We start from the raw sequence: 13,870 nt of genomic DNA on the forward strand, positions 1-13,870 counted from the left end.
CGAGTGTTTGCTTAGTGCAGATATAATACTGATACTAAAAGTTACCAAATGCTTAGAACAATAGCTAGACGTCATTAAACATATATCACCAAAATACTACATTTGAAGAAACATCAAAACAGCTTGAAGCTAAAAAAATGCATATTCATATTTGTTTGTACACAATCAGCAAAATGTCATATACAAAGTCTATAATATTTGGCCCTAAAATTTTACTGAGTTACAAAAAATGCTCTGCAAAACATCATCAAACTTTTAACTTTTAACTGTTAACTTTTGTTTTGTTTTTATGCACTTTACGAAGCATCGATGCCGGTAATAATCCTGGTAAATTGTTTTCAATAAATTTTGTGACACCCAAAAATACGAAATTAGTCCACATATTACAATTTGACAATTAAGCCAATTTTGCCCCCAGCGATATGTCTGCGGACTCACACCACTAGAATTGGGATTTCGATACCCGTTGTGTAGCTTTAAGCTTAATTCAAAACTAACCAATAAACAGCAATAAAGCCAGTTTTGTTCACTTCTCTTCGCCAGTTAACACTTTCTCGTTGGCATATATTTCATTAATTATTAATTTCACACTTCACTTTACAAATGGAACTAATTAAACGTCTCTTAATACTGCGTGAACATTTTTCTCTACTACATTCTATTCACTATCTATTATCTTACTCTGTTTTAGGCCCGGCATAACCAGGTGGTTTGGGCGCTAGACTGAGGGTCGCAGACTCGAATCCCCGTTGCACTATGCTCGTCCTTTCAGCTGCGGGGGCGTTATATGTGCAATCAGTACCACTATTTGTTGGTAAAAAGAGTAACCCACGAGTTGAAGGTAGGTGATGATGTCTATCTCCTTCACTCTGGTCTTACACTGCTAAATTAGGGAAGACTAGCGCAAATATCCCTCGTGTAGGTTTGCGAAAAACTGAAAAATAAACAAACAATACTCTACTTTAATACGAGATACATTAAAACCATTAGGTCTGCGATTCGTTTTTAGTTTCTGCTGATCATATCTTTTGTTATGAAACTGTGAATGGTGTGTGTTATTTTTATTAAGCTGCACCATTCAATACCCAGCCTTTGTTTTAAAGACCGGTTATAATGTTAAGTCCTCAGACTTTCCGTTGAGCAACAGGAAGAAGCGGTCTGATTGAATTGTATTCAGAAAATTATTAGACCCTGACTACATAAACTTTCGACATTTTCTATTAAATCACTTACTTATGAGTTCCACATCAATATAGCAGCATCTATCTTTCAGTTTTTATCCTGAAATATGTTGTGTGTTTTTTTTCTGAATTTGTTCTCAACACTCCTACAGAGTCTAAGCATACTTTTCAGTTTTCAATGTGTTTTTACTTTAGAAACTTTCCACGCTACCCTCTTTCACCAGGATTAAACACTGGAAGCCCTAAAAGGTCCAAAGTCCATTACTTAGTATGCTGGATTGCAGGACTGAGATTCTGTGTCTCGTTACCGCCAAAAAAATAAAATTGCACGTGTTACTTTGAGTTTGTTTGAATTTCGCACAAAGTTACTCGAGGGCTCTCTGCGCTAGCCGTCTTTAATCTAGCAGTGTAAGACTAGAGGGAAGGCAGTTAGTCATCACCACCCACCGCCATCTCTTGGGCTACTCTTTTACCAACGCATAGTGGAATTGACAGTCGCATTATAACGTCCCCACTGCTGAAAGGGCGGGCATGTTTGGCGCGATGAGGATGCGAACCCGCGACCCTCAGATTACGAGTCGCACGCCTTAACACGCTTGGCCATGCCGGGCCTTTAAAATAGTGTATCTGTATATCTGTATTTTCGTATTGCAAAGCCACATCGGGTTATCTGCCGTGTCCACTGCGGGGAATCGAACCCCTTATTTAAGTGTTGTAAATCCGAAGATTTAACGCTTTCCTACGCAGGGACATAACTTTGAGACTGTGAGTAGATTCGTCAAATCATACTATTCAGTGATTCAAGAGTTTCCTAAGCTTCCCTCTAGCGTATCACTTCAGAATTAGGGATGGCTAGCACGGATAAATGTTGTGTAATTTTTCGCAAAATCCGAAAAACAAAGAAACGAAAATAAAAGCTGAGTAAAACTGATTTAGAATAATCTTCAACATTTATTTACTTTATGTTATATTACAGATTACTGCCGTATTCTTAACCTAAAAATTATTTGTGGTACCGTACTGTATATTCACAAAGATAATATCCATTATCGTATATTATACAACACGTTAAAACCAGCATTTTTTACAGTGTAAAACGACAATCGCTTAAATATTATAGAAGGCGCTTTGGAAAAAAATTGATAAAATGGAAAACGGGAAGTAACCAAGATATATATTCGAGAATGAAAGCGATTTCATTTGATGCGAGCCCAGTTAACTTGTTTGACTTTAACTTTTCTCAAAAAACAAAACAAAAAACTTACTAGCAAATGTTTAAGGAGTTTATTGTCTGAATTATTATAATTAATTAAATAAATCCAGAAAATAATCTCTAAGCTTAAATCTGATAAAGCAAATCCATATTCTGTATCTCAGAACGGCTGGTATAGGTATTAATATTTTTATTAATAAAGCAAGACAGAACGTTTCAACCTTCATATTAAGACTATCTTTCAACGTTCTTAATTTCAAACTTGAGGCTAGAGGAAAGCTAGAAAACAACCTAGAAGAATCCTGATAGCCAGATGGTAAAGGTCCTCGACTGGTAATCTGAGGGTCGCGGTTTCGAATCCCCCGTCACACCATGCTTGCCCTTTCACTCGTGAGGGCGATATAACGTAACGGTTAATCCCACTATTCGTTAGTAAAAGAGTAGTCCATAAGTTGGCGGTGGGTGGTGATGACTAGTTGCCTTCTTTCTAGTCTTACACTGCTAAATTAGGGGCGGCTAGCGCAGATAGCCATGTGTTGCTTTGCGAGAAATTCCAAAAAAACTAAAGCTTTTATTTCGTAACATTCAAGTATTTTCCATAAAATTCAACATTCTAATTAAATGCTTATAGTACTAGGTCTGGCGACATAAAGTATGAATTTATATATGGGAAAAATATTATAATTTATAGATAGAAAGTCGCAATCTATACATTTAAACAAGCTGTTAAGGTTTGTTTTGATGTACGCTTGCAGTTGAAGTACAATACGTACTATTACTCGCTTGTGTGAAAAATAAAAACTTTCTTTGCAGATAAAATTTTTGTTGAGTTGTTCCAGTTCGAGAATTTCAGATTATAAAAATCTTAAATCCCACGTTTTAGTATTGGGTGAAAACATCCAATAAAAGAGAGAGCTTTCTGTCCGATGTAAACGTATTCTTAGTTTGTGTTATGCTTTAAAATCAGAATAAAACATTTCAAGAAAAGCTCATAGAATTAACTATCTGGAAGGTGTAATAGCAGCGGTTTCAGAATAAACAGTACTCTTGATTAGAACTCCCAGAAGTTTACATTGTTGTTCCATTTGAGGCGAAAGCAATAATGACCAACAACCACCAATCTGTCAGTCTCAGTCACTGTTCCCGACACAAGAGGTTTGAATATCCTTTCTGTTCAGTTCTCAGTGGTGCCGCCAGGATATTTTCGTTGGGAGGAGGGGCTGAGGTAAACTATGGAAGGTCTTCCCAAAATGCCATAAATATGAAATATAGATGGTAAATACCAAGTTACAGTTCAGAAAGGTGTGCTATTTTGAACTGCGTTTTCAATGCAGTTTTCATTGGAAACTCGTACTCTGATTAATTCATTATTACAAATTAGAAATAATCTGTTTATGAAAATATGCGTATATGTAAAAGAGGAAGTGTTTTCCATATTTTATGACTATATGTAGGTAACAATATTTGGGGGGGACTGAGGGCCTGAGGGGGGCTGGGCTCAGGCCCCCCAAGACTCCCTTGGCGCCGCCACTGTCACTTCTTGTAAAAATGAAACTGAGAATAAAACACGGAACAGAAATGATACATCCTTAAATGACGTTCAGTTGCATCATTTACTTTATGTTCACCAGAACAAACCATAATCTAACCAGAAAATAAATATGAACACGGATCAAGTTTAACACTAAATTCATTAGGAATTTCTCTATTTTCTTGTTTTATTCACGAAGGCAACAGAGGAATTACGGCACTTTACTTGGAGATAGTGAGTTTCAGTTAACTTAAGAATCCTTATTATACATTGGCCGATATCATTCTGTTCCCACACACGTCAATTAAGCTAAAGATGAGCTGTTCTATAAAATAAACTGGTAATGAATCATATGTCATGTTTACTATTGACCTAAAAATTAAATTTCGCGAAACGTCTTCGTGTGTAATATCTATGGACACTTGGTATGCATGTTGTCTTTCAACTTGTACGCAATATTCAGTTGAACCAACTTACAAATAATATTTGAATAATACCATAGCTTTGTGTCAAATATATGTTTCCACTATTAGTTTGATTAGGTTCACGTTTTTTGCTAAGCAATTTTTTAATAATTATTCTTACGGTATTTATACTGTCAAGTCGATTACTTGAAGGTATCTGATCACACTATATATATGTGATAAAACTGATAGCTGGAACACGTGTCTTTTAATACCATTGCGTCTTCTAATTGCGTTTTTTGATTAATTCAAAGAATAAGAGTTGTGAAACTGAGCTGTTTTGTTCAAAACAGAAGGTTTTAGCGATCTATGATATAAGTTTCTTTTTTATTTAATAGGAGCTAATTTAGTTTCATGTCAATACTCACAGCATTAAAGGGCAGGAAAAATCTGAGTTACACGTCTCGCTATAAAGATGAACCGCTCCTACTGAAGCTCATGTGTTTATCTATAGATTGAAAAACTAGTGAACTATCTTACATTGTTTTACTGTTTCTCTGTAGATGTTTGTCAGGAAATACATTTTGGCATATCTGCCGATACTGTAATATCGTAATTAAAGCCTATCTCTTTCTGCTATATAATTCATTTCTTCAGTAATCTATCCTGAAAATATGTCGCTTTGATATAAGTGATGTTTACGTTCGATATACTGGACCAGTAATCAATGAAACATTACATGCATACAGATAGTGAAATTAAATAAATACATTTAAAAGAAGTTAAATCAGTAAACAAAATTAGAGAAGGGACTGCGTTAGAAACAGCAAATCCCAACCTCTGATTAATTATATTATAACCATATTTAAGTAAACCTTAAACATATTTTATTTTGTCAGAAATAGGTATATTGATATCCTTTTTATCAGTTATTTTCAATTCTAAATCTAAATAATGTATATCTGAATTATGTATTGAAGTATTTTCAATTTCCAATTCTCCTGAGTAAATGATGTTAGTAACATTCTATATTTAAGAATTATTCACGCTAATTAAATAATTTATAAGTCTTTAAATTAAAGTAAAAATATCTGAATTTGCATAGTTTTTAATAAGTATATTTTCATAATAGTACAAATATAAATTCGCTCTACAAGTTGTATAGTTAACTCCCATTGGGATTTCTATCACTTGTTTAAAAACCTGTTCATTGCAAAATGTAAAATTATTATAAATACAGAAATTTAATATATATTTCATGTTTTTGGAACTATATTTTCTTTTTTTCCAGTTCTATAAAACGATAATAGTATTGTTCTTTTAATGAATTTAAAACAAAGATTAAATATTTTAATAGAATTGTGGAACAGTAACTAACTCTTTACGATAAATCAAGGTGTGAAGCTACTGAAATGTACTAAATAAACCTTTTTCTTGGAATAATTACGGGTATGAAGGTATATATTCGTCTGAGACTTGTATGTTTTTCTAGTTGTATTGAATATTATATTTACATGTTACTGTATTTTTCAAATGAACACTAAAAATTTGTTAGGAACTGTGGTATCATAAGTAAAGTTTTATTTTTCTACTTAAATATAATTTTTTTACAAATTTTAAGTGAAGGGGAAAATTTTTACTGCTGTACAGTTATTTTGAGTACCTACGCTTGTTTCTGTGTAATTTTCTATCTTGCATGAGAAATATATTTTTAACTACGGTAGATGTGTTCTCGAAATTTGTAGAACGTTCGTTATTGTAGAAATCAACAATATACTAGGTGTGTATATAATACTAATGATTAACCGTATTATTGCAATTTGATGAATGTTCTAGAGTCTTGCGTGATCGGTATATAAAAACCGATGTACCGAGAGACAAGATCATTGTTGGTCAGCTGCAGTCAGTGTCCAGTTGCAAGAGTTGTCGTGGAAACTTCCCAGATTTCTATCGATATGTGGTGACGTTGTCGAAAATATCGAATCCTTATTGGTATCTGTAATTGTTGTTTTAATTTTCGTTAACTCTGAATCGTCTCAACACGACTTCCTGGATGAAACGCAATCCAAGAGTTTTGATGAAAAGCTTTAAACACGTTTAAACGTTAGAAGGAACACGTAAAATTCAACAACACGGATATCAATGTGATCTGATAGAATAACAAAATTCCAATGAGCTAGAAATACAGAACTTTAATCACTTTACTGAAGATAGGTAATGTCACTGATAACAGCAACTTGAAGTAGTGATAAGGACAACTTCTAGAAAAATGAAGGACAACATTTTAGTTAGCAAGACAACTTACTCAAAACTCAGTTAAAATATTAAATTAAACTTCATAAAACTTTTTATAACGTTCGCAGAAAATCTCTTTGGAAGATTTTCATAACCTATCATACATAATATACAGTCAAATATATTTTTAAAAGCTTACAAAGACTGTTGCTGTGCAGTAAGATTTAGATTTGCTGGAGATGAGTGGTTCTAGATTGTGTCAAAGGTTAAACAAGAATTATTTATCTCACCACGTCCGCCTCTCAGTAAATGAGGGGTAAGTTTATGCACTTACAGTACTAGAATCAAGGGTTCGATTTTCTGTGGTAGATAGCGCACAGCTTTGAGCTAGAATAACAACTAACAATCAAAACCTTTTGCCAGTACGGTTTGTTTCGGTTACGTATTAGATTATAACAGGGCCCATAAATGGTAAAAAAAAACCAACAAAGACTAGAAGATGCCCTCCATAGATGGTCGCGAACATCCTTGAACATATCAAGGTGAGACAAGTATCAAACGTAAAGAACTGACTGGACATCCCAGCATTGGAGAAAGCTTGATAGAATAGTTTTCATATAACTAAGTTATATTCGCAGAAGTAACAACCGCAAAAAATAGAACCGAGTAATGAAATGAGACGACTATGAAAGGCTGATGACGAACTCTATAGCCCTGAAAGACCCCTGCATAACATTGGTATAATTAGATCGCAAAGCCAGAGATCGAGTCTAATTAAGGTGCTGGACTGCCTAGTGTGTCGCAAGATACAGGATGAAGAAAGCTCTAACACAAGGATTCTTCTAGTTTCTGTTTTACTTCGTTCTGTCAATTTAAGAGATCTTATTATATTCGTCTTCTATATCAACACGATGTAAATAATTAAATAAATAAACAATTAACCACGAAACACAAAATTTGTTTTTTCAATCGCCTTGAAGAAAACTTGATTTAAAACTAAATGCCACAGCTGACTTCAAAACATTTCACATGTGTTTGATACAAAGTTTTACACACAGCAATGTTTAAAGACGTCGGTAACTGTTTAACAAAAACAAATAGTTTTGTTTCATGTATAGTGTTGGCAGCCGATGTTTTCAAATATACGATCATATATAAAATGTTCACCGTTGTACTTTGTAAAGAAAGGTCAGAGCAAAAGAACAGAGATATAAAACTCAATTTTGTTGGTTTTTTTACAATTGATTCTCGAAACTCTGATAGTGGAGAAATGACTGAGTTTCAAGTTAAGGTACTCGTGGAGAAATTGATTTAGAAACAAAAGTAAATTAAAAACCACGAAATCATGTTCTCAATGACATTCTTGGGTGTTAGAATATATGGAGAAATTTATGAACTGAACACTTCACAGAGAAATAATGATAACCCTTATCTACGTCTGATAACATGTTGTTACTCCAGTCACTTTGGGCATGCCTTCACATGGCCAGGAGGCTAAGGCACTTGACTCGTAATCTCAGGATCGTGGGTTCGGATCCCCATCACACCAAATACGATCGCTCTTTCAGGCATTGGGGCTTTATTATGTGACAATTAATCCCAATATTCGTTGGTAAAAGAGTAGCCCAAGATTCGGTAGCCGGTGGTGATGATTAGCTGCCTTCCCTCTAGTCTTACACCTTCAACTAAAAGCAATTAGTGCAGAGAGCACTCGTGTAACTTTGAGCGAAGTTCCAAAAACAAACAAAACTTTATGTGTCGCCACTTTTATCGAAAAATTAACTTTTTTCTTCTTCATACTAAGATTTGGTTTGTTTTGAATTTTGCGCAAAGCTACTCTAAGCTAGTCGTCCCTAATTTAATAGTATAAGACTAGAGGGAAGGCAGTTAGTCATTACCACCCACCGCCAATTCTTGGGCTACTCTTTTACCAACGAATAGTGGGATTGACCGTTACATTATAACGCCCCCACCGCTGATAGAGCGAGCATGTTTGGTGTGACAGGGATTCAAACTCGCGATCCTCATATTAAGAGTCGAGTGCCTTATCCACCTGGCCGTGCCGGGTCTATCATACTAAGAAAGATAACTAACAACTGCTCTAGGTAATCACTGTCTTCTAATAGAAATAAATTAGTAATTATCTGTGAATAGCTTTACTTTAAGTAAATATGAGTATAACCATTGCAAGTATACAGACAAATAACAATAATGCTGTGAGATGTACGTCTATTCAAATCAGCTACATCAAAAAATTATTTGTGCTTAAGCAAAACGTCTGACGATATGATCAACACATGCGTAACAGTTTGCAAAGAAGTAAGAACAAAAAATTAAGGCAGCACCGAACATGGTACAAAATAAATAAAACGATTTGTTGACGTTGATGTACGTAGATAAGGCTTAGCACGGCCAGGTGGTTATGGTGCTCGACTCGCAATCTAAGAATTGTGGGCTGAAATATCCGTCCCACCAAACATACTTTTTTAGCCTGGAGGGCGTTATAAAGTGACGGTCAATCTCGCTATTCATTGATAAAAGAGTAGCTCAAGAGTAAACCGTAGGTGGTGATAACTATTTATTTACTTTATAGTCCTACACCCTTAATGCTAGCGCAGATAGCCCTCGTATATTTTTGCGCGAAATTCAACCAGATACGTGTATATATATTTATGAAGATAATTTTAACACTAAGAATTAATCAAAACAGAATGAAAAGGAAGGACTGCGTTAAAAACAGCAAATCCAAACCGCTAGCTAATGTTAGTTTCTTTTAACCAAAAGCAAGCGAAAATTAAAATAAAAACTAAATAGAAACCTTGCACCAATTGAAAGGATTCCAAAGTACAGGCTGTAATATGAGATATATAATATAGCCTGGGGTTTAGACGTGACTGCGAAATAGGACCTACATTGCGGTGGGGATACACCATCTCTCAGTCTTAACCTCCATTTGCCAGTTTCACATAAATAAACGAAATAAATTAAAATAATAAAATAAAGAGATAAAGTAAATTAAAATAATAAAAATAGGAGACGCCATGTGGGTGCTTAAGCCCATAACATTACCCATAACACCTGTATCAATCTTCAATGCACTTGTAGGAATGTGACGACATTCCAAGATAAAAAAGAATGAAAAACAAACAATTGAAAAACAAAACAATAAGAATAAGCTACAACTATTTGACGGTAAGCAAGTTAAATAAACTTACCTCTTGAAGTTAGCATTTCAACCCACATTATCGTAGAAATGCACCAGCTGGTAACCCAGTAAACGAATTATACTAATATGAAGGTTCCAACCAGTTATTTAAACTAACTAGTATAACTCCCAACCACTACCAATTAAATCTACTGTAACTATTAATCTTCATACTCTAAACTAGTCTTAATATCCGGTAAGGTGTTCATCCGCATAAAGTAGTGCCAAATTGTTAAATGACCTTATCCAAAACTAAAAACAATTATCATAAATCTATGCTGATCTTTCTTTAGTTTTTATTATTTATATTTATTTAATACATTTTCATATTTATTGCAGGATATTTTAATAATTTAATAATAATAAGTTTCTTTATTAAATCCATTTAATATAAATTTTATCGAAAATATTGTGTACATATATACATATATGTTTATGTAGTAATATCATATATGTGCAAAGATAACCGTGCAAACAAATCGAGGAAGAGAATGTGGGACGTTTAGAGACAATATTCTTAGTGATAAATAACCAAACGTAGCAGATTCAAAATTGTTCATACTTTTTATTACGTGATATCTTTGATATTACTGTTGTTTCTCTGTGTTTGTGAATGTGTTTTCCTTACTCAAAACATTAAGTTATTCCCTAATGTTGTTTTATAGAAACTTATATTTATACTGTTATCCTTCCATTCTACTAATATACCTCAACCGTTTTTTTATCAGCTTTAGGCATAAAACATGACTTCATCATATTGCACTTTCATGACTATAAACCTTACACGGTCGTCTCAGAAGACGCATCAACCTTTTACCATACTTGTGAAGATACATACTAGCTTTGAACTCAAATAAGAAACTTATTCTAGTTGCCAATACATTCGCAAGCCCATAAACGAATTATCAGTTCATAGCACAGTTGCTCATCACTAGTAACTTTATTTTACCAGCCTAATCACAATTTTAAACACTAAAGACAGGTTCAATGAACCTTCCCAATTGTGAGTATATATATATATAGATGTATAGAAATTTTGGATTCGTGGCGTTAGATGATCATACAATTTTGTATGATGGAAAAGTTCCAGAACAAGACCGTGTATTCCACTAAACGTTTCGTTTCTACCTACTACTTACACCATTGAGTTTCCACACTTCATTAACAGATTATAGATCTTTAAATCTGTACTAAAGACCAATGGAGAGTACGAATCACGTTCAATCTGTACTAAAGACCAATGGAGAGAACGAATCACGTTAAATCTGTACTAAAGACCAATGGAGAGTATGAATCACGTTCAATCGGTACTAAAGACCAATGGAGAGAACGAATCACGTTCAATCTGTACTAAAGACCAATGGAGAGTACGAATCACGTTAAATCTGTACTAAAGACCAATGGAGAGTATGAATCACGTTCAATCGGTACTAAAGACCAATGGAGAGAACGAATCACGTTAAATCTGTACTAAAGACCAATGGAGAGTATGAATCACGTTTAATCGGTACTAAAGACCAATGGAGAGAACGAATCACGTTAAATCTGTGCTAAAGACCAATGGAGAGAACGAATCACGTTCAATCTGTACTAAAGACCAATGGAGAGTACGAATCACGTTAAATCTGTACTAAAGACCAATGGAGAGTACGAATCACGTGAAAAATATTGATTATATTAAATAAAACAAATAGATAAAACAATATCAATGTTTAATGACACGAATCTAGACATGCAACCTAAAACTATACTAAAATAATGTGAAAATTGACGTACAAAGATGTTTGACTATTTTGTGTCATCATAGTAACATGCCACTCATAAGCTTGTTCTCATAATAGATTAATTTATTTCCATTTTCCCTGACAAAAGTTACAAAACGTAACACTACATCATTGTTTAACATTTCATGTTACATTTTAGGATTATGAGCCACTTGCATTATACATTAACAGTACACATTTAATAAATAAACAAATATATCATTCCTGGATAGCTGCCAGTGAGACAGTTTAAATAGTTTGAGATAGTTATAAATATATGCTGATTTATTTTATCATTATCCACTTCCTCCAACAACAACAACGTTATATTTATTCTATCATTATCCACTTCCTCCAACAACAGCAGTGTTATATTTATTATATCATTATCCACTTCCACTAACAACAATGACGTTATATTTATTATATCATTATCCACTTCCTCCAACAACAGCAGTGTTATATTTATTATATCATTATCCACTTCCTCCAACAACAGCAGTGTTATATTTATTATATCATTATCCACTTCCTCCAACAACAGCAACGTTATATTTATTATATCATTATCCACTTCCTCCAACAACAGCAGTGTTATATTTATTATATCATTATCCACTTCCTCCAACAACAGCAGTGTTATATTTATTATATCATTATCCACTTCCTACAACAACAATGACGTTATATTTATTATATCATTATCCACTTCCTCTAACAACAACGTCATATATATTATATCATTATCCACTTCCTACAACAACAACAACGTTATATTTATTATATCATTATCCACTTCCTCCAACAACAGCAGTGTTATATTTATTATCATTATCCACTTCCTCCAACAACAGCAGTGTTATATTTATTATCATTATCCACTTCCTCTAACAACAACGTCATATATATTATATCATTATCCACTTCCTCCAACAACAACAACGTTATATATATTATATCATTATCCACTTCCTCCAACAACAGCAGTGTTATATTTATTATCATTATCCACTTCCTCTAACAACAACGTCATATTTATTATATCATTATCCACTTCCTCCAACAACAACAACAACGTTATATTTATTATATCATTATCAACTTTCTCTAACAACAGCAGTGTTATATTTATTATCATTATCCACTTCCTCTAACAACAACGTCATATTTATTATATCATTATCCATTTCCTCCAACAACAACAACAACGTTATATTTATTATATCATTATCCACTTCCTCCAACAACAACAAAAACGTTATATATATTATATCATTATCCACTTCCTACAACAACAAAAACGTTATATTTATTATATCATTATCCACTTCCTCTAACAACAGCGATGTTATATTTATTATATCATTATCCACTTCCTCCAACAACAACAACATTATATTTATTATATCATTATCCACTTCCTCCAACAACGTTATTTTTGTTATATCATTATCATAACAAAATTTTGATTACTTAGAAAGAGAGCTTTCCGTGAGTGTGTTCTTTTGTTTGTAAGTAAACTATATTGTAGTTTAACTTTTCAAATCGTTATATGCATTGGTTCAGCAGTAATTGTAATAGTGAAATCTAGGTTCTATTCTCTAGCAAACAGAGTAAAGAGAACAAGTTTTGGAACATTTTTATTAAAATAGTAGCCAATCCTCGTAAGGCAAAACAAACTATGACCTTTATATTTATCTGTTATTGTTAATACATATATATTAATTGTTTTCATATCTGCTTATATGTTTTATACATACATACATATATATATATATATGAATCAATGGTAGTTAGTTAACGTATGTCAGAAAACTATGAAAACATCAAAAATCTTAGTTCGATACAAAGAAAGTTCAGGTATTTTGAATTTTATAACCGCATTAGACTTGATCATTTATTGTAACACATTTCAGAAGCTCATATCTTTAATGTTTCTGTCAATTGGGAAGACAGTATCAAAGTCCCCCACTGGTACAACGGTAAGTCTACGGACTTATAAGACTCACATCAGGGGTTCGATTTCCTTCACTTAACTCAGCAGATAGCCCTATGTGGCTTTGCTATAAGAAAAACACACACTTGTTTGGGAAGACAAACAACCGTTGTAAACAATTATTTTAATTAATTAATCACACTCGTATAAAGAAAAAGCTGATAATTGATAAAAATATACACTTATATACAGATGAAGTAGCCACCTGAAACAAACATATAGACAATGGATACGAAAAATAATTTAATCCGTAGGTATAATTGTGAAGTTCAATTTGATGTTAGTCAGCTTGCAATATATATATATATATATATATTTAATTCAAATAGTTTTCATTCGCCA

This window comes from Tachypleus tridentatus, chromosome 4, assembly GCF_004210375.1.
Source record: "Tachypleus tridentatus isolate NWPU-2018 chromosome 4, ASM421037v1, whole genome shotgun sequence".
Lineage (NCBI taxonomy): Eukaryota > Metazoa > Arthropoda > Merostomata > Xiphosura > Limulidae > Tachypleus > Tachypleus tridentatus.